This window comes from Ursus arctos, unplaced genomic scaffold (assembly GCF_023065955.2).
Source record: "Ursus arctos isolate Adak ecotype North America unplaced genomic scaffold, UrsArc2.0 scaffold_9, whole genome shotgun sequence".
Lineage (NCBI taxonomy): Eukaryota > Metazoa > Chordata > Mammalia > Carnivora > Ursidae > Ursus > Ursus arctos.
Genome location: NW_026623111.1, coordinates 32135932 through 32157631, shown reverse-complemented (window position 1 = coordinate 32157631; position 21700 = coordinate 32135932). Strand labels below are relative to the sequence as shown.

The following is a 21700-nucleotide window of genomic DNA, read 5'->3' as shown; positions in this document are numbered from 1 at the left end:
AGGGGAAAGAAGAAATGGTTGCATTTCTTGGTTTGTAGAGAACATGATAGAGTAACGGTAGTCCTTTTTTTTTTTTTTTTTAAGAAAATGGCCCCCAATTTTTAACACACTTACGAAAATGATACTGAAATTGAAAACATTAATAGCATTTTTTTTTTCCATCCCTCAGGATTTGGCTCAAAGGGCATGCCAAAAATTGAACTGAACAATCCCAAGCAAGCTGCCTGAATTTCCCTGTATATTCTTCTTCTACATCCTATAACGGACCGGGCAAACCAAATCAGTGGGTTTTTGGTGAGTACACTCCCAGTGTTCTTTTCTTCTTCACTTAAAGAAAACTTTAAATTTCCATTCCTGTCAACCAAGATATCTGCTGCTTATGTATCTGGTGTATGTTTATGTGACAATCTTGGTGGTTTATAGGACATGATAAGTCATCTTAAACCCACAATACAAATCCTTATTTCTCTGTTCAGTTTACGTCTTTGTGACCCAAGAGGAAAAATTACTACCTCTCTCTGTATGTGTGAGCATCTTTGGAGTTAAGAGACAAGGAATAATTATGTATTGCTCATAACTTCCCTCTTAACCTCACCCAAAAAAGAGGTCAAGGGTATTTCCATCAGAGTGGTCTTTTGAAAGTGTTGGACACAAGTAAGGGTCCTTTGCACGAGCTAGAAGAGACACTTGTATGTTCTCTCCTGTATGATCCTCATGGCATTCTCTAAATTTGTTTCCTCACCTTCGTATAAGGTAAAAATAACTGTCACATCACACCCTTCAAACCTGGCAATCCAGTGAATTACAACCCATGTAAATGCCAAGGATGTAATTCTCTACAGATAGATGGTATTAGTGTTATATGGGTGATGGTCCTACATGTGCGAGGAGCATGGAAGAGGCTGAACCTTGGACAGACGGCCCTCCCCAGCCCCCGCCCCAGCCCTCACTAAGCTCCAAAAGGTAGAGACAGAAAATCCTTGTATGTCAGGGAGATGGTGCTGGGGTGACACTGATCTACCCAACAACGTCCCTCCCCTGCCTGCCCCCCACCCCAAGTCCCTTATTTTCTTACCCTCTAGGTTGGATTCTGGACTTAATCTACTGAATTCAGGGACTCAGAGAGCTAACTTTTTTTTTTTTTTGTAATAAAAGTGTTTTCATTAAAGAAAACCTGGAAATTTAAAGTATGAAATTGCTTATAGGGGTGTCTGGGTGGCTCAGTCAGTTAAGCGTCTGCCTTTGGCTCAGGTCATGATCTCAGGGTCCTGGGATCAAGCCCCTCAGCAGGGAGTCTGCTTCTCCCTCTCCCTCTGCCCCTCCCCCTGCTCATGCTCCCTCTCTCTCTCTCTCAAATAAATAAATAAAAATCTTTTAAAAAAAGAAAAATTTATTATAATCTCACAATCCAAAGATAACCACAATTAACATTATGGTATATTTATTCCTTTTCTGTTTTTTAAAAATATTTCATATATATTCTAAAATAGTACTTAACAAGTTTAAGATAGTTGAGAACATGAGATCGATATTTTAGCCTACAACTATGCCATAATTTATTTAGCCATTTCTATACCGCTGTACATTACGTTTGTTGTATTCACATATAAATTCGTACTATTATGTTCATTACATTATAAATATCACTGTAGTGAACATACTTGACTATAAATTTTATTTGTGTCTCTGATTATTTTCTTGAGGTACATTTCTATCAGTGGAATCATTGGGCTAATGAAAATGAACTATTTTTAATGAACACTGTAAAGCTCTTAATATTGTCCAACTGTCTTCCAGAAACATCTCAAATTATACTTGTCCTCCCATTTCTCTTTACCCATTATATATAACAATGTTCATTTCATGCATGCATGTAAAGATTGAGTTCTATCACTTTAAGGTTTAAAATCATAAGTATTTCTGCAGAAGCTCAGGAAATAAAAGCCTCTTCCCTCCCCCCAGCCCTACCCCAGTCCTAACCAGTACCAGGTTTCTAAAGTAGAAGATAACGCCATCCAATTGCCTCTTTGTACCAACCTCCACGTCTTGGATCTGTTTATGGGGAAAAGCATATACGAGGCTTGTATTCATTCACTTGGTATTTGTTGTCCCCACTTCTGTTCATTTCTGTACTATGTACCTCAGGAGAACAAGAGAAGATCTTTTCATTGTCCGAGAAGCCTAATTCAGTTGATGAGTCCAAACAAACAACAAACTCAAAAATACTTAACCTTGGACAGGTCACCTAACTTCTCAAGTCCTGTTTCTTCTTCTTTAAAGTGAGAGGCTCAGTTTGTCTGTATCTGATGAGTGTCTGAGGTGGTTTTTAGTAAACATGTGTGAGCACACAAGGTGGCGGCAACAACGATGAAGATGATTATGTAGATGACCTAAACTTACCTGAACGACATGATGCGCTGTATAACTTCCATTACCCAGCCAGGAAAGCACATCTGCTCTTTAAAAGAGAAATGTTTCCCTGCATTTTAAGTACTAGGAAAATTTTTCAAGTTAATCATTTCTTTTTTATGTAAAAAAGTGCAGGGAAACTCCTTCAAGATGGCCTCCACAATTTCTTTTCGCTCTAACATCTATAATTTAGGAGTAGTGAATAAAATACCGAAAGCTGAGGACTCCTAAAGCAAAGGAATGGTCAGCGGGCCTTACAGAGAGCTTTGTAGAATCAGGACTAGAATTTTAAAGTGATAGAATCTACAGATCATTTCTGTCTAATCTTCATCCTCACCCTGGCACCAGTTGCCCCCAAACACACACCCAAAGGAGACGTCTGCACTTGCACCGTTCATGGATTTTTATCAGATTTTTCAAACTCTGGAACACACCAGAAAGTTTCAGGAGTAACTGGGTTCATGAATATTTGGCTATCCTTCACCACTACCAGAAATGTGAATATTGTATGACTATACTTGTCCTGGGCTACACTGAACAATTTCAGGAGACCGAGCCAAAGTTTGGCAAGGAAGTTTGCCACTGACCAGTTGATCTTGCTCTCTGATGTAGATTGTCCTTTGCATATTAACATAGAGTAGATACTTTATAAATATTTGTTGGATTCCTCTCTACTCAGATTTTGTGCCACTTTGTAATACTGGTTTGTTTCGTATTTTAAAAACTTATTTTTACATCTGTGTTGAAACAAACGTCCAAAATCTAAAAGCATGAAGAGATTATAATACTCCCTCAGACTAGCTCTAATCTTAACCTTGGAATAAGGACACTTTCTGACTAGATTGCATGGAGTTAAAAAGTCCCATTAGGTAGAAAGCTAATATATTGGTCATTTGTCTCTCTTTGCAATTTGAATTGTAAACATGAAAATTGTAAATATGGGGAACCTAGAACATAATTTTTCTAATTATTTTCCCATTTTCTCTTAAAAATCTGCTTTCCTTCCTCCTTTTTTTCCATATACTAAATCTGCTGGTTTTCCATGACTCTTTTTTTTTTCCCAAACTGGAACCTTGTACCCCTTAAACAATAACTCCCATTCCTCCCTCTCCGCCAGCTCTTGTCAGCCACCATTCTACTTTCTGTCTCTGTGAATTTCACTATTCCAGGTAACTCGTATAAGTTATTATGTAATACAATACTTGTCCTTTGGGGTCTGACTTATTTCACTTAGCAATGTCTTTATAGTTCATCCATGTGATAGCATGTGCTGGAATTTCCTTCCTTTTAAAGGCTCATGATACTCCATTGTCTATATATGCCACATTGTGCTTATCCATGCATCAATGAACATTTGGGTTATTTCCATCTTTTGGCTATGTGAGTAGTACTTCCATGATCATGGGTGTACCTTTATCTGTTTGAATTCCTGCTTTCAATTCTTTTGGGTATATAGCTAGTAGTGAATTGGTGGGTCATATGCTAATTCTGTGTTTAAGCTTTTGAGGAACCCCCATACTGTTTCCCATAGCAGCTGTACTATTTTACAGTCCCACCAGCAACATGTCCAGTCCACATCCGTGCCAACATTTATTTTCTCTGTGTGTGTGTGTGTGTTTTTATAATAGCCATCCTATGAGTGGTAGGTCCTCGTGGTTTTGATTTGCATTTCCCTAATGACTACTGGTGTTGAGCATCTTTCGTATGCTTGCTGACTATTTTTTGTATCATCTTTGGAGAAATATGCCTAGTTAGCCATTTGCCCGTTTTAAAATTGGTTGGTTTTATTGTTGCTGCATTGTAGGAGTTCTTTATATCTTGTGGGTATTAATTCCTTAATATTTTAAATATTTTAAGGGATTTCCCCCCATTCCATGGGTTGCCTTTTCACTCTGCTAATAGTGTCCTTTAATTCATAAAAGTTTTCCATTTTGATGGAGTCCAATTTATCTATTTTTCTTCTGCTGCCTGCGCTTTTGGGGTCCGATCCAAGAAATTAAGGCCAAATTAATGTCATGATTTTCTATATTTTATAGAAATGTAAAACTATATTATATATATTTTTCTTCTAAGAGTTGAATAGTTTTAGAACTTACAGTTAGGCCTTTGATCCATTTGGAGTCAATTTTTGTACATGGTGTATGGTGACCAGGGTTCTTTTTAAAGAGGTGCTTTTCGATCCCATTGAGTCGGTCTGAGTAGATGTGTGTCAGCCCCTGAGGCAGATGACGCACATATTCCCACCTCACGCTCATCCTCACTCACTTCGCTTCCTAGTGTCGGCTTAGGTGGTTTCCCCACAGACAGGTGAGAGAAAGCTGAAGCTATCAGGGGCCTAACAGCTCAGCGGGCTCAGCTCTGGTAACTAGGATATAGCTGTGAGGTGGCGGCTGGGATCAGCGAGCGTTTTGATGTAAACATGCTTGATGAAATCCCTGGCGAAAGAACAGCAGAGCTAGACAGCATTTTAGGCTAAGAGAAAGGATGTGTGTGTGTCTGTGTGTGGGTGGGGGTGTGTTTTGCGTGTGTGTATATATTTGGCAGCACAGGGAAAGAGAGAGGACACTCCACACTGAATCTGGCTGTGAATTGTGAGCTACAGGAAATATTTATTTATTTTTGTACAAAAATAGATCTCTCTCCGTGTTGCTTTAGAGAAACAAAACTAGATTTAGACACAGTTATGTGGGCAAACCGTGTTTCCAGTTATCCTAGTTCTGTTTTATTGTGCGCAGAACCTACGTGTGCTTACGATAGAAAATGTGAAGGTCTGCTTCGCCTTCACTTGCAGAATCTTGAGAAGGAAGAAGAAAGTCCCAGGCTGTGTAAGCTGACTCACCTGGTATCACCAAGACCAAAGGTCTGGGCTGGACTGGCTCCTCTCTCACGGGCTTGGAGATCAGAACGCCACGCTAAGCCACACTAATGTAACTCACTGTGGCCGGATTCTCCGCACGGTTTCGATTCTTAGCCTTAGAACACAGTATTGGCAGTTGGGTGTCCAGATTGCAAATAAATTCTTGTTAAATCTACTAAGGCTCTGGCTTCAGAAACTATGAGAAACACCCTGTCACCCAGTCTGCCCTCTCTCTTGGTTTTCACGGGGACTGATGTATGAGGGATAAACTGTTTGCTGTTGTAGGTCCTCATTTTCTCTTTGCCATAAAAGTGGATTTGGAGCAAAAGGAAATAAGCTAATTAAATTTTCTGATGTAGGGTGGGATAAGATAAGCCATGCTTTCTAAAACAGTCTGCAAGACTGGTATACTGTATTTCCCTTGAAGCATTAAAGTCATTTCACACTTTATTAACTCAAAGAATATCTACTATTTCTCTGTGAGACTGGGAATAAATGACTAGCTCAAATTGGGGCATTTTTACCAATATGTTCGTTTTTCAATTGAAATATTAACTCCAAGTGCACACAGTGAAATTACAGAGTATGGGAGACATGAACAGCAATTATGTCTACGAAAATGATCCCAGGGAGTTTAATACACCGGGAAAATATAAGCTTCCTCACGCTTGAAAATTTCATTCTAAATGCTCTAGGCTCAGTAAAACTCCAGATATATATTTTCTGTTCATTTCTATTCTTAAAGTCTAAGTCTAAATTTTATTAATTTCTTTAACTAATACGGTTGTGCTTCTATAGAATTTTTATAGCCTATGCAACGTTTATGTGAATTTCCAACTAACTTTAACTGCCTAGTTAAATTATAGAGACTGGGAAAACTGGTTCTTCTTCCCCTCGCTCTCTTTCTCTTCTTCCTTCTTTTAATATCTTTCCTCAGAATAGAGCAACACTGTCTTTCCAAACATCTACAAATTTCTACCTCAAAAAATTATAAATTTAGCATTTAAATAATTTATAATTGACAATCTCTCTTCTCCTCCCTAGTCTTAAACCATATATTCCTATATATTGTTCAAATGGTGAATACTCATTAAAAAGTAGGGTGTGTGTGTGTGTGTGCACGTGTGTGTTACTTAAACAAGGATTAAAGCAAATAGCTAATCACACAGTAGCATTGCTGTATCCCTGTATGTTACTCTGGGGTATTTATTAACCGAGGCGATTACATTTGAAAACCAGGGCTATTAAATGAGCATTTAAGATGAGAATGAGAGGAAAATAATTTTTTAAAAATGGTGAGAGAAATATGAAAGAGGAGGAACAGTGGCAGGCAGTAGTGATCCCCGCTCCCCCCCACTGAATCTAGAGGTCTCTGTGTTGCTTCCCCACCCTTGGCCCTCTGCAGTAAGAGGTGTCCCTGCGTGGCACATTCTCGTGGAAAGTAGAAAAACAGATGAGCGAGTGACACTATTGCATCTCGAGCCTTGGGTTTCACATATAAACATTTGTGAACTTCTGTGTTATATTCAGTATCAGATTAATTTCTGATCTGTTTTCCAATTCATCAAGGCTCCCTACTGTATGGCAAAAAACTGCCCTGAAGCAGAGCAGTACCAGGGAGAAAAGGACCGTCTCCCAGCCAGTGTTCATGAGCTCAACACTGTAATACCCAGCCTCTCAAAATACCTGCACATAAAGGAGCGTTTGGAAACTGCCTTCATGGTCAGGCATGGTCTGCGCCTATTTCCCTGTGGCATAAAATCTCTACCAGGTCCCTGAAATAATATAGTAGAAGCTAAGCATATCGGCTAATGCAGGAAAACAAGGTCATTTAAGTTCTACAGCTATCTGACCAGTGCCTACTTTACTAAGAAGTTTCTTTTTCTTTTCTTTTTTAAAGAGTTTATGTATTTAAAAGAATATATTTTATTTATTTGTCAGAGAGAGAGAGAGAGCACAAGCAGGGGGAGCAGCAGGCAGAAGGAGAAGCAGGCTCGCTGCTGAGCAAGGAGCCCAATGTGGGACTTGATCCCAGGACCCTGGGATCATGACCTGAGCCGAAGACAGACGCTTAACCGACAGAGCCACCCAGGAGCCCTTACCAAGAAGTTTCTAAGGAGGTTAACATGTGCATCCAGTGTCATCCATCCATGAGTTCCATGTAGTTTTGCCCCTTGAAGCTACTGTTTTCTGAGCTGTGTATCAGAAATGTCAGCTCCCGTCCCAAAGCTGGCTTACCCGTTCTTTAATGGGCTCCTTTTGGTCATGTAGAGCACTGCACAATACTTGGTATGGCTATTTGTACACGGTTCGGGATGTAGGTAAACCACAGAAGTTAAATATAAATAGATAAATGGAAAAAATGACCAAAGCAATTTGCTGGTAATTATATATGATAGTAAAATTCTCTTTGTAGCTTTATTTTACCATGTTTCTTATAAAAGACAGTGTGCATGTGCTCATTCATTGGTTCTTTCATTCGTTCATGCCTTTACTGGAACATCCCTCCATTCAGTGCTGGGTGCCAAGGATACCACAATAAGCCTCCCTGCCTCTGGAAAGCTTCAATTATAGCTAATGAAATAAACCATATTGTTTTGACTTTTCTAATACATTTCGAATAGTATAGATAAAAGTAGAAATAGCCTAAAATATCTAAAATCCCTCCATAATTGAAAGTGAATTTTACTTTTTCTGTTATTAAAGGACCTCTCTCAGATGGTTCCTTTTCTCATTGAGTCTTTTTGAAAACTGAAAACCAAATGAAGTTGATAAAACATACCACAGTATTCACAAATACCCACCCAGAATGACGCAGGGTCCTTCACACCAATGACCTCATGGTTCTTCCTTTCTTTTCCAAGATTTTAATCTATTGGGCATTAGGGTATGACTTTGGCCATCCTTTTGCTGGAAGGACCTATTCAATAATCTATCATTTTTGTTTCCCACTGAATGCAAAATAATAATAATTTAATAATAATAATAATGATAAATCCAACCATCACCAGAGGTAAAGTGAAGCTAGAAAGCTGAGTAAAGGAAAAACAACATTAAACACTTAATGAATAAAGAGAAAAAATATTTTTTTGATTATAGATACATTCTAATGCTGTCTTTGTCTCCCACTAGGAAGTTCACTTCCTTATATATGTTTTTCTCACAAAGAGCCATTACGGTCATATTGTCAAGAAACAGTGTTGTGGTATTTGAAAATGGTTTTAACTTCAAAAATACCCCGCATTCAACTTAAACATTGAGGAGATAGTGATCCATGGCTTACTCATGTTGAGAGTATTCCTGGCCAAATGCGAGTGCACCGCAACTATTGCCTTGAGATGCCGCTCAGTGAACTACAAGGACATCCACGTTAAACAGGATCTGTTTTTTTTTTTTTTTTCTCCTGTGGGAGCAGATAATGTTTCATAGTCACAACCGAAATGACTAATGTTAACCAAATAAATCAGAAGGTCACACCTAACACTGAAGCTAATGTTTGACTGTGTCACTCTGTTTCAGAGTCTTTGTTCTAGGGCAGGCAGTATGTCTGTGACTTTCCTTACAAAGAGACCTGGGATATTTGTGTTTTGTCCCATCTGGTATACCACCAGGAGGTAAGAAAAGAGCACATCCTGTAGAGCTTGTACTCTGGTATGATACGACGTAGCAATAATAGACCATACTATTACTCTGTAACTATTACTTGCAAACCACCAATACCATTTGCAGCTGGGGGGAAAGAATAGCATTTACACATCATTATAAAGATTGTGTAAGCTTATGTTTGAGAAAAGTTCACTTTCTAAATCTGAGATAAATTCAAGAAACTAAATGAACAAAAAATATCCTTTGCACACAAATTTTAGAATTTTTTAAAAGCCCATATATGTATCTCGAACTCTGCTGTATTTCACTGCCTGGGTTTGGTTTGGTTTTGAATATAAACAGACTGCTGTCAAATAGAAGTTAAACTAGAGACTATCACCCCAAAGATAAAGGCTTCTCTATTAAATTATAATCCTGAATTGAGCACTGTCTAATTGTGATTTTGGGCTTCAGCACATGGTCACCCTTGTTCTCAGTCTCTCCATGAGGAAAATGGGACTGACCCTTTTACACAGTATTGTAGGTATATATGGATACATAGGGAAGGATATGTAGGGAGAAATCAATTTTTCAATAACTTCCATCATATTCTAAATGACATAGAGGACTTCCTTTCTAGAGGAACTCTAGTATTAATCCTTTTGTGAATTAAAGAATATTTTTATAATAAAAATGACCATGCCTTAAGTGACCAGTTCTTATATTCAAATGCTGGCATGTAAGAGTTTTTCTAAGAATATTGTGCCCAGGTTACTTTCTTAAACTTGTGTTAGTGATTTTAATATCCCATAGTTAGCAAACAATATTTAGGGCCTATTACCTTCAATGAGTGGGCACAGAGCATTAGTGTAGGTATACTTAGTGGTAATAAAAAAATATAATACTACACAATTGAACAAATATCAAAAAAGAACACCTTTACCTTTTACATTATCATTAGCTTTAAAAATGCATCATTATAACCACATATTTCACGTGTAGTGCCTTTTGTTTTTAAGATTTTATTTGACAGAGAGCGAGCGTGCACGCGCATGAGCAAGGGGGAAGGGCAAAGGGAGAGGGAGAAGCAGATTCCTGGAGGAGCAGGGAGCCCAATGCGGGGCTCGATCCCAGGACCCTGAGATCATGACCTGAGCCAAAGGCAGACTCTCAACCGACTGAGCCCCCCAGGTGCCCCTCACATGCAGGTCTTAAAGCACTTTCCCATATAAGTAGAGAAGGCAATATCTATATAAGTTCCTTTCCAGTATGTCCACACAAATTTGGGAGCAAAGTCCCTCAAATTCTTCAGCTTTTAAAATTACATTATCAAGCAGAAAATGTGTGATTCTAAACTGTGGCTGTATAGTTTCTCTACGAAGAGAACATCCTTGAAACACATCCACTGCTTTGCCCAACTGAAACAACGATGATGATGATGATGGGATCTGAGCATTTACCTCAGCTAGGTACCTTTCCAGGTGCTTGTATGTGTATCTCAATTAACCCTCATGGCATCAGGGGGTCTGTTATCGCCCTTTCATAGCTGGTGAGACTGAGGCTCGGGGAGACGAAGTGACTTGTGTGATGGCACTTGTTTCTCAAGTTGGTGGAGCCAGATTATAAAGCCGGGCAGTCTGGCTCCAGAGCCTGGCGGTGTCACCACCGTCCCCACTGCCTCATCGCAGTCCCAGCTTCTTACTGAAGCATCTGGATTATGTGAATTCTAGTCCTTATACATTTCCACTTAAGAACTTAATTTGATAGATTTTTAAGTCTAGAAATAGAATTTGAACATGCTTACTACTTTGCAAAGGGCCAGCAACAGGCTATGGAACAGACTGTGGGAATCTGAAAGTGCAGGGGAGGGGTGGAGAGGGTGGGGAGGTGCGCTGAGGCATACGGTGGAAGGGGTCTGGGCTTGGGCCTCCTTGAACCAATGTCCATTTTGCACCGATCATGGGTTTATGCTGGTAACACTGGCTATCCAGCAGCTAACCTGGCTATCACTGAGGAAATCGCAAAAACACACAGAGTAACAGAGTACCATGGTAGAAAGAGCTTGGGTGTGTCATCAGCTAAGTTTCAATTCTGAGTAATCTTAGGTGAGCTATTTGATCTGAGCCTCGAGCGCCTGGTCTTTCAAAGGGGGCAGCTAACAGTTAAATGACTTACCATCATAAGCAGGTGTAGAGCTGGTGCTCAAAACCAGGAAATCTGACCCTAGAGCAGGGAGGGGGCTTTTGCTGTAAGGGGCCGGACAGTAAATATTTCAGGTTTGCAGGCCGTACTGTCTCTGCTACAGCAGTTCAGCTCTGCCACTGTAGCATGAAGCAGCCCCAGGCAGTATCTAAACAAATGGGCATGGCCGTGTGCCAACAAAACTTAGTAAGAACAGCCGCAGGGTTGAATTTGGCCCATGGGCTGTGCTTTGCCAATCCGCCCTGCTCTAGAGCCCACATTGTAAACTTCAACTCCTAGAAGTGTCACGGAAAATCAAATATCTTCCTTAAGGTGTATTATGCGTGTAATAGGTGCTCAAAATGGCAGCTGTTGGTAACTCGGGAGTCTTTAAGCGGTACGGAAATTCCTTGAGATGTTATTTCTAGTCCATCTCTTTCCCTCTTTCCCATCTAAGTCCTGTTTCTCTCTTAGTGCTGCTCTCTTCTTGGCATGTAAGTGAAGCACACTCTGCAACCACTTTTCTGGAAATACCAGAATGCTGTAGAGTGGTGTCCAGCTCCAAAATCCCCACTGTGCTAAAGAACAGCATTCCACAGAGGGCGTGTGTCACCAAGATGCTCGATAAATGGATTTTGGTTTTTATGATTTTAATGAATGTACTGGATTACAACGTCCTTGTGTATATATTAGATTTGTAATAGGTAATATATGCTACTGTGTGAGTTCTAAGTATAGGAGGATAAGGAGAACTTCACTCTTGCAGAATTTCCAACGGTCTCTAAATAAAAGTAAAGCAGATACATGCAGAGTTTCAGTCCTGTTACAGCTGGGCGACTCCCTGGGTGCTGTTTTGACCCATGGTCTTTCTTGCTGGTACACTTGATTAAGCCATTGTCGTAGCTTTGGCACTCAGTAAAATGTTGAAAGGACATATGTGACCTCCTAGGGTTGAATCCTCTTATGTGGCCACCCCATCTTTGCTCTTGGTTTCACTCAGCCCTCTTTCCTCTTTTTTCCTTCTTCACTAGGAACCCCAAGGGCTGTGCAGTAGTCACCACCGTATCCCCAAGACCTAGCCCAGCCTGGCACACAGCCACATGTCCAATCATCGTTTGAATGAATGAGTGAATGAATGAATGCATACATAAGTATTGCTGAATTATCTATTCCATCAGATCATTGCCTCTTGCCTAAAGGGTACAGATGTTGATTGTAGTTTCAGAAGAACATTTTTAGCGATTGTTCATGGTATGTCTTTAAAAAAAAAAACAAAACTCTGGATCTTAAGTAAGGCTTTCTACATTATTAGAGAAACCAGCAGTGACACTTGAGAATGGTCCGGGTCTTAAAAACCAGGTGCCAGCAGTTTTCTCGGGCCGTGTACCAGAGAGGTCTGGATTTAAATGAGGCACTGCTATAGCTTGGCAGATCCTTAGGCTGATTTGTGTGGCCCACGCCTGTTGGTTTGCCTGTGAGGACAAATCCGTTTGACGAAAGAATCCATCTGATAGGGTGGCATGGTGGTAGTTGCTTAGTTTGAAGAATTAAATTGAGAGAATTTCAAACAAATTAAATGAGTAGTTTGGTGTTGGAGATACACTGGACCTGTGAAAGCTGTTGCACATTTCTCAGTCTTGACAGCTTTGACAGTAAGAGCCAGATGAAGATGCCAAGTCCGTGCCGGGAGTGGCAAGTATAAAATAACAACTTCTTCTCCTACTATTTAATTAATACCTGCCATGTGCAAGTTATATAATCTGGTTATCACTCCAACATAGTCAGACTTGGGGATCCTGGGTGGCTCAGTTGGTTAGGAGTCTGTCTTCGGCTCAGGTCATGATCTCAGGGACCTGGGATCGAGTCCTGCATTGGGCTCTTTGCTCAGCAGGGAGTCTGCTTCTCCCTCTCCCTCTGTCTCTCTTTCTCTCTCTCAAATGAACAAATAAGATCTTTAGGGAAAAAAAAGACAGACTTAATCTGGAATTCTCAACAGGGAGCAATTTTGCCTGCCCCCCCCCAGGGGACATTTTGGGGGGGGTCACACATGGAGGGTACTGGGCATCAATTCAGTGGAGGTCGGGGATGCTAGGACATGGTACAGTGCCCTGGACAGCACCCCGCAACAAAAACTTAGCACATCCCAAATGTCAACAGGGAACAAGGTTGAGAAACTTTGAATTAAACGGGGTCCGTTTGCAGCTCAGAGTCTGGGATTTTGTGAAATTAGATGATCTCTGGGAAAGAATTTTACAAAATGCAGAACACAACACACTATTATATGATATCAGCCATTGCTGCTTCTCCTTCGTCCTTTTCCTCTCTGTCTCTGCCAGTCAGCCCTTCTGTTCCTTGCCAGATCCCTCAAAGGTTTGGGTCAAAGGAGCCAAGATAAGGGGTGAGACTAGAAGTCCCCTATGCTGCTTGTTTACAGTTTGGAAAACATTAATCCAGGAGAAGGTATGTGCCAACTTTGGGATTCATATTTTTCGGCATTACCCCATCAACCTGTTGAGAAAAAATATGTTAAGTGTGCACTGCCTATTTAAAGGAAACCTGATAACAGATTCTTAACAGGTATTTGTGGGCCAAACACCCGTAGAAAACTCACTCCCACCCGAAAGCGGGTGGCTTTTCCCCTCTCGTGGCGTACAGCCAGCTCCCCTGGGAACCCGCAACAAAATGCCTCATTTTTGGCAATGTGTTGATAGAACTGCCTGGGAAAAGTGAGTCTCTTGGCTTTTTGTTTATCAAACACAGTCATTCAATGAATGGTGTGCTTTGCCATAACAAAATCTGCACAAGCATCAACGCAGTTTAAGACCCTTTGAGAATGAACTCTTCTCCTATTAGCCGGAAGCTGACAGAGGTATGGCCCAGAATATCACTGTTCTACTGCCTCTTTACCCTTTTGGGATTTTACCTAAATAAAAGAGAGTCATGGAAGGATTTTACTGTGTTGCAAGGGCCATGCCTTCAAATAGCATGAGGTTGCTGGTGGAGATGGGGGTGGGAGACCTGTGCTAGAATCTTCCACTTATTATTTGGGCCTCCAGGTAAATTCCACATAGTCTGCCTCCATTTTGAGTGGAACTCCTTCAGCGCTTTCCAAACTCTGAGGTAACAGAAATGTCCCCGTGCCAGAGGCCTGCCGGGTGGTGGGAGTGTTCTCTGCTGTTTACTCTACTGGGTGGTGGTAACGTGGGCCAGGTCAGTACGATAACCACTCAGGGCGAGGCCAGATCTTGGAAGCTTTCTGCAGAAGCTGGCCTTCGATATTTTTTCCCCCTTGACTTGTTGAATTAAATGTTACTTAATCCTGGAACCAAGCCTCTGAAATGGGTGCTATCCCTAGAACCATCCTAGACCTATGGCCATGGAGCTGAGGTAATTTGCCTCATATGACAGTGGTACAGTCATGATTTGAACTCCTATTTCTTTGACTCCAAAGTCTTCACTGTCCCAAAGTCTCTCAGTACGTTATGTATTTTATCATCTTGTGCAGTTTATTTTACCTGTCTGCTAGGCCATGTCTAAGAAGTGACTATTAGTAAAGACAAAAATTTGATGGTATAAATAAGGGACATCAAAGTAGAAATCTAACCACAAAGAGAGACAGAATTACCTCTTGGATAAATGCATTCTAAAACCTTCTGCTGAACTGAGTTCCAGCTGGTGCTGGAAGACACTGCTTTTACCCCTGTATAGATCTTCAAATTGCAGTGTGTCCATTCGTCAGCAAATAAAACTCTTCCGTGAATTCCAAATTGCATATTAATCTCAAGTTCGTGACGTACGTGCACGCACACACATCCCTACAGCTGTGAACCAGAGTTAACTAGTAGTTTGGATAATTCTAGAGTATGCTCGTGCTGTTTTTAAATCCTGCGTAAAGACTGGTTGGCAAACATTGGAAATGTTTTCCCAGTACAGTTGGTATTCCTTGCCCTCTAAAATGTCCCAGTTCAAAGTTAAAATCCTACTGAAAGAGGTTCTGAACCAGTACTAAGAAGAGAATTTAAATCCTTGATTTAAGTCTGCTTTAAGTCTGAGTTAGCCCTGAAATTTTATTTTACCCTGACAAGCTCAAACTTGGCTGAAAACAAAGACAACAAAAACTCTAGCTAATAGTTCAGAATAATCGCTGGATTTGAAAATATATTTTTCACTGTTCTAAATGCCAAACTATGAATAAACGTTTCACAGATATTGCCACGTTTGTGAGCCAGCGGCCTTCCGTGAAGACAGATGCATTTTTAGCGTGTGCAGGGATGGGGTTGTGTGGGGAGGGTCCTGCCTCAGGGGACCTGGCATCCATGCAGATGACTGGGCCTTTTGCATCCAGTGCAAGTCTCTTCGGGTTCCTTCTGGAAGAGCGTCTGCAAACTGCTGTAGCCAAAGTTGAGGTGATAAACAGGCTTACGCTTGGATGCCTGCACCCCATTGCCAGTGGAGAATTACACTGCCAGACAGCTTACCTGCGAGGAATGGAATCTGGGAGACCGGTGCACCAGTCCACGCCAGAACGCACAGGCGAGGCTTCTCATGCTGACTGGCTTGAGGTTGGCCGGGATGACCACTTGTTTCCCGATAAACACAAGAACCCTACACAGGAGCAGGATTCTTACCTCAAGTTCAAATACCCCTTTTTTTTAAGTTCAGACTTCTTCCGCGAACAGTTTTTGAGCACTTAGTGCGAGGTTCTGTGCTAGGAGAATGTGGATTTTATGTGGATCATTTCATGTCCTCCTCCCCACAGCCCGGCCGTGAGAATCACTGCGGGACGGCTGTGGTGCAGAGTCTAAGCCAGGCGGTCAGCGCTCACATAGCAGCTCTGAGGCTCAGGAACTGAGAATCTGCTTAATCTCTCTGTGCCTCAGTTTCCTTATCTATAAGGTGGAGAGCGTAATAATATCCCATACAGACTTGGTGAGGATTGGAGCGAGTAATGCATTTTACAAAAAGTGTAGCACACTGCCTGGCCCATAATGGGCATTCAGTAAACATGAGCCATTACTGTCACCATTTTAAAGATGAGCATATTGAGGCTTTAGGAGGTTAAGTGGCTTTCCCCAGGGTTCACAACTGGTAAGCAGAGGAGGCAAGTTTTGGCCCTGGGTCTCTGACTCCAGAGACTGTGCGTTTATTCAGCATGCTGGGCCGCCTAAATCAGACTCTCCAGTCTACTTTAAAACTATCTTATATTGGGGCACTGGGGTGGCTCAGTCGGTTAAACATCTGACTCTTGATTTCGGCTCAGGTCACAATCTCAGGGTCATGAGATTGAGCGCTTGTTGGTCTCAGCATGGAGTCGGCTTGAGATTCTTTCCCTCTGCCCCTCCCTCCACCCGCTCTCTCTCTCTCTCTCCCTCCCTCTTTTTCTCTAAATTAAATCTTTAAAAAAAATCCACTATCTTATATTGAATGGATAATTCTGTGCCATGTATCCAAATTGTTGTTGTTTTTTACTCACAATGTTCAGCTTATGAAGTGTACTTACTACTCATTGTGTCCACACTCCTACTACAAGAAGAATCTTGTTATTCAAAAGATAGTATTTCTCACTACTCAGACACCCCCCACTTGGAACACACACACGCATATGAAGAGGGTATTCTAAACTGATTTTTTAAAGCACAGTAGTGATGGTGGTTACACTTTCAACCTGGGAAACTAGAGTCTTATCAAAAACAAACTGTTGGTAATATTGAGTTACGACTCTTTCGAAGCAGTCTCTGGTGATTGGGCACAATACAAGATGCCTTAATTCTCAGGTTTTTAGAATTTGAAGTATAATTCTCTAGTTACAGTGTACTCCAAGGTGGGCTCCGTGAGAACGAGGTCCACCGGTATCTGGCACATAGTAGGCGCTCAATAAATATTTGCAGAATGAGTGAATATAAATGAACAGTGCCTTCCACTCAGCTCCTGATCTCAGGGTCCTGGCATCAAGCCCCACGTTGTGCTCCCTGCTCAGCGAGGGGTCTGCTTCTTCCTCTCCCTCTGCCCCTCCCCCTGCCTGTGCTCTCTCTTGCGCGCTCACTCTCTCTCAAATAAATAAATAATGAAATCTTAAAAAAAAAAAGTATTATTGTGCACATGTAAGTGTTAGAAGCTGAGCCAGCCACCTTCACCAGATATCTCTCCTTCCAGGTCTCCTAAATTTAACTCCACACTTAGCTGGCAAACAGCTTAACTGAGAAGGGGAGAAGGCAGATCAAGAAGACTGTCTTTAAAATATGTTAGAACTTAAAAGTTGGCCCTGAAATAAAGTCGTTGCTCAGCGTAGGCAGCCGAGAACAAAGTGACCGTAAGACTTAGCAGGAGCAATCTATGCTGCTTAGTCCTGTTGATGTTCTGTGCACATCTCCTGGAGCAGAGGTCAGCCGACTTGGTCTATACCTAGCCAGACAGCAAATATTTTAGGCTTTGCGGGCCATATAATGTGAACTATATGACTCTGCCATTGAGCTACAAAAGCAACCAGAGATAATATATTTTTGAAGGGTATGACTGTGTTCTGATAAAACTTTATTTATAAAAGAAATTGGCTCATGGCCATAGTTGCCAAGCCCTTGGTCTAAAGCTTGTCTAATTATAATAAGTTAGGTATTCTGTTACATCTCTGGGAGAAGGGTCATATTAGCTATATAGTGCCCTTTTTTAAGGCATTAAATAAATCATATATCTCTTTTAGATGTCTAAGCCTTTGGCCTTAAAATTCATTGAGCAACACACCATATAATTTATTTAACTATAGTATATTAGACATGAAGATAAGGAGAATGGAGTTTGTAGACCCTAAGTTTTTCTCGAATGTTTGGAAACCTCCTCATTGTACCATTTTTTAATGGCTTCTAATGAAATCCTAATTTTATGGGATTACGTTTTTTTTTTTAATTGTGGTAAAATATACATAACGAAATTAACCATTTTAACTATTTTTAAGTATACAGTTCAGTGGCATCAAGTACATTCACATTGTTGCATAACCATCACCACCATCCAAAGCTCCAGAACTTTCTCAGCATCCCTGATTGAAACTCCATAAACAGTAATGCTCTATTCTCCCCTTCCCCATCTCCCAGCAACCATGATTCTACTTCCTAGCTCTATGAATTTGTCTATTCGAGGTACTTCATATAAGTGGAATCATACAATATTTTTCCTTTTGTGTCTGGGTTAATTCACTTAGCACAATGTCTTCATGGTGCATCCAAGTTGTAACACGTGTAATAATTCCCTTCCTTTTTAAGGCTGAATAATATCCCACATTTTGTTTGTCCTTCCATGCATCATTGGATGTTTGGGTTGCTTCCACTTTTTGATTATTGTGAATGATACTGTTTGGATAATTGGTGTACAAATATCTGTTTGAGTCCTTGTTTTCAGTTCTTTTGGGTATATAACGAGCCATATTGTTTTCCACAGTAGCTGAACCATTTTACAGTTCTACTAGCAATGCGGAAGGATTCCAATTTTCTTCACATTCTTGCTAGTGCTTATTTTGTGTTTTGTTTTGTTTTTATAATAACCATGCTAATAAGCATGAAGTGGTATCTCACTGTGGTTCTCATTTGTTTTTATGTCAATGTTTTTAGTTAGTATAAAAGACAGTTCATTTAGACACTACATTCATCAATGTCTGGTGCATATTAGGGTGTGTGTGGATAGATGCTTTTATTCCTCTCGTAGTTCCAAAATTTTGTGAGATGACTTCCAGGAACATATGAACAATAAGATGAACAATATAAATAGCTAAATTCATGGCATCGGGTATGTAGAAGACTAAAAAAATGAAACTATAGGCAAAATTAGATAAACTTGAGACTGTGTTGTAATGTCTTAGATAATTACTAAAATTGAAGTGGCAGATTTAATCCTGAACTTCCTAGTGGCCTAAGAAAAAAGGGAAAGAGGGCCAATAACATGATACATTTATTCCAGATGTTGAAAGCTCAGGAAAAAAAGACTTTTTTTTTTGGCTTATAGATGTAAAAAAATAAGCTATAACAATTTTAAAAGAAGTGATTAAAACAAAAAGAAGTGATTATATTACTCACCCCAGCAGATTTCAGATTGAAAGCAAACAAAAATTTTGATAAAATTAATGGAGTTGAAACTGGAAATGACTCCCATAGCCTGACCATTATAAGACTTCTCTTCGTGTAAAATGGTAATTTCAGAGTACAATTAGGAAAGACAAAGTCAACTCTGCTTATCTCAGCAGAGCAATAAGGTGTCGTCCTTTGGACTTCAGTTAATGTTTTATGTAGCACAACATGTGAGATCTTGAATTGCCTCACACATGTTTATATATGTCCTGGCATTTCCTTTCCAGGTCACAGATTATAAACACATACATGTTTGTACAAATAGTCTTCTTAAGAATATATCCTTATCTCCCTTTTGGAAGGAAGGGAAGAGCTTCATGTTCAAATCTGACATTGAAATTTCTGTTTCAGTGTAAAACTACAGGAACAAACGTATCCTTTTCAAATTTATAACAGAAAAAAAGACTTCATGATAAGTGGATATGTTGTCAAACTAGTCTCAAGCACTTAAAGAGCAAAAGAAATAAGAATAGAAGCCATATGAAACATGTTTTTAAAGAACTGAGAAAGTGTCAAAATTACCCTAACATTGAAAGACTTGGTCTGAAGTTTTACCCTGAAGTTTGGATTAAAGATAGTAATAACAACGGAGGTTTCTTGAATGTTTACAATGTTCTAGGCACAATTCAAAGTGCTTTGTGTGTATTAACTCACTTGTTCCTCTACACTTAATACTATCATTCTCATCATTCCCGTTTTATAGAGAGGGAAACTGAGGCATGGGACAGCTAAATATCCTTGCTCTAATTCATACAACTAGGAAGCTTTAGAGCTGGGATTCACACATAACAGTACAGTCTGGCCCCAGTGGCCATTCGCTTCCCCACTAAATCATACTGCCCCTTGATGTTATGGCAAATGAACCAAGGAAGGACTGGTTTAGCCGGCTGGCAAATAAACATCTCAGATTTCTGTTGTGTCCCTACAATTTCTTTTGTGGTTTTTTTTTTCTTTAGAAGATCAAATTTACCTTGATTATTCTTGAAATTTCCCTTAATATTCTATACAATTCCTACTGGTAAATTTTTACATATAATGCTCCAGATTCCAGTTTGAATGATGAAACTTTATGCCATTAAAAATTACGTTTTTACAAAGAGTTTTTAAGAATGTGGAGGAATGCTTAAAAAATGAAGCAAAGCAGCAAGATGTAAATTTGTTGGAAGCCAAGTTCCCCCCCCAAAAAAATCCTATTAAAAAAAAAAAAGATGGGAAAGTTTAATTGTGGCTAACAGTGGGTAGGAATAATAGGAATGATTTCTTTTCCTATTTTTCTTAATTTTCCGTAAAATTTACCTGAATACTTTTATAGCCCAAAAAATGAAATAAACTGTTTTTTAAAGGACCTTTTTACAAAAGCACAGTACAAAGCTCCTAGTGATAACCTTATTGTATATATAAAATCATCTCCACAGAGCCCATACTGTATGAGTGAAGGTGACATGGTTTAGACTTGCACTGCTGTATATGGATTTTTTTAAAGATTTATTTATTTATTTTAGAGAGACAGAGCCAGTGGGGGAGGGACAAGGGGAGCGAATCTCAAGCAACCTCCCCTCTGAGTGCGGAGCCCAAGGCAGGCTAGGTACCCCACCCTTGAGATCGTGACCTGAGCCAAAATCCAGGGTGGGACATTTAACCGACCTAGCTACCCAGTGCCCTATGACTATTTAATTTTAAGTTAATTAAAATGAAATAAAATACTCAGTTCAGCAGTTACAGTAGCCCCATGTTAAGTGTTCAGTAGCTATAAGTGGCTAGTCACAGCTTTTCCATCCTCACGGAAAGTTCCGTCGCCCAGCACTACTTTCCAAGAAAGAACATGGAATCTGGAGCCAGGTGACTTGGAATCAAGTCCTGGTAGAAGATGACACTTGCTGTTTGAAATGGGCAGTTTACTCAAATTCTCTGAGCCTATAGACAAATTAGGAGTAATAATAATATCACTTTTCATGTAAGGAAATTAAGAAGATCGAGTAAGATAATGCATGTAACAGTTCTCCCTAAACTGTACTGTGGCTTACCAGGTAGTAGCTGCTTCATAAACCCCCCAGTTGAACTTAGTCTAGCTCTTTGTGGACCGATTCGGGATCCATGCATGGTTCCCACCGAGACTGTTGCCTAAATGACACCGTAAAAATCAGACTTACCAGCTCTTACCACAGTTCTAGGCCAAGTCCTTGGCCATGTGGATGTTCCGTTTCTCTCTCGTAAAAAGCTTCAGCACACAGCTCTATCGATCTTGTATAATAGCACCTCCTCGAAGTCTTCCTTGACAACTTAAATACACTGCTCTAGTTCCATTCCTAAATGGACAAGACTGTCTTTAAAAAGAAAGCAAAGAGGCTTTGTCTGCCCAAGAAATTAAGTGGGGTAAAATGCTATGACTAAAAGGAAATCAATCTGAGTTGACAGTGCAGGAATTGAGCAAAAGATGTTGCCATTTGCTGCAAGAATGTGAGGTTTTCGCTAACGATTACAACAGGTTCCCTGTGCTTCAAAGCTGTTGGGGTACTGATTAAGCGGAAGTACTTGCTCATTCTGATTTTTTTCC

The 21700-nt window shown here is 40.2% G+C and overlaps 1 protein-coding gene across 3 annotated transcripts in view; it reads left to right on the top strand.

Moving 5' to 3' along the window:
• The window catches only part of RBM47 (RNA binding motif protein 47), a 147374-nt gene that overhangs the window by 112764 nt on the left and 12910 nt on the right, over positions 1–21700 (top strand). For all 3 annotated transcript variants that reach the window (XM_048212046.2, XM_026508780.4, XM_026508779.4), the window contains one exon: positions 170–294. The gene's annotated coding sequence lies outside the window, so the exon portion shown is untranslated. The remainder of the gene's footprint in view (positions 1–169; positions 295–21700) is intronic.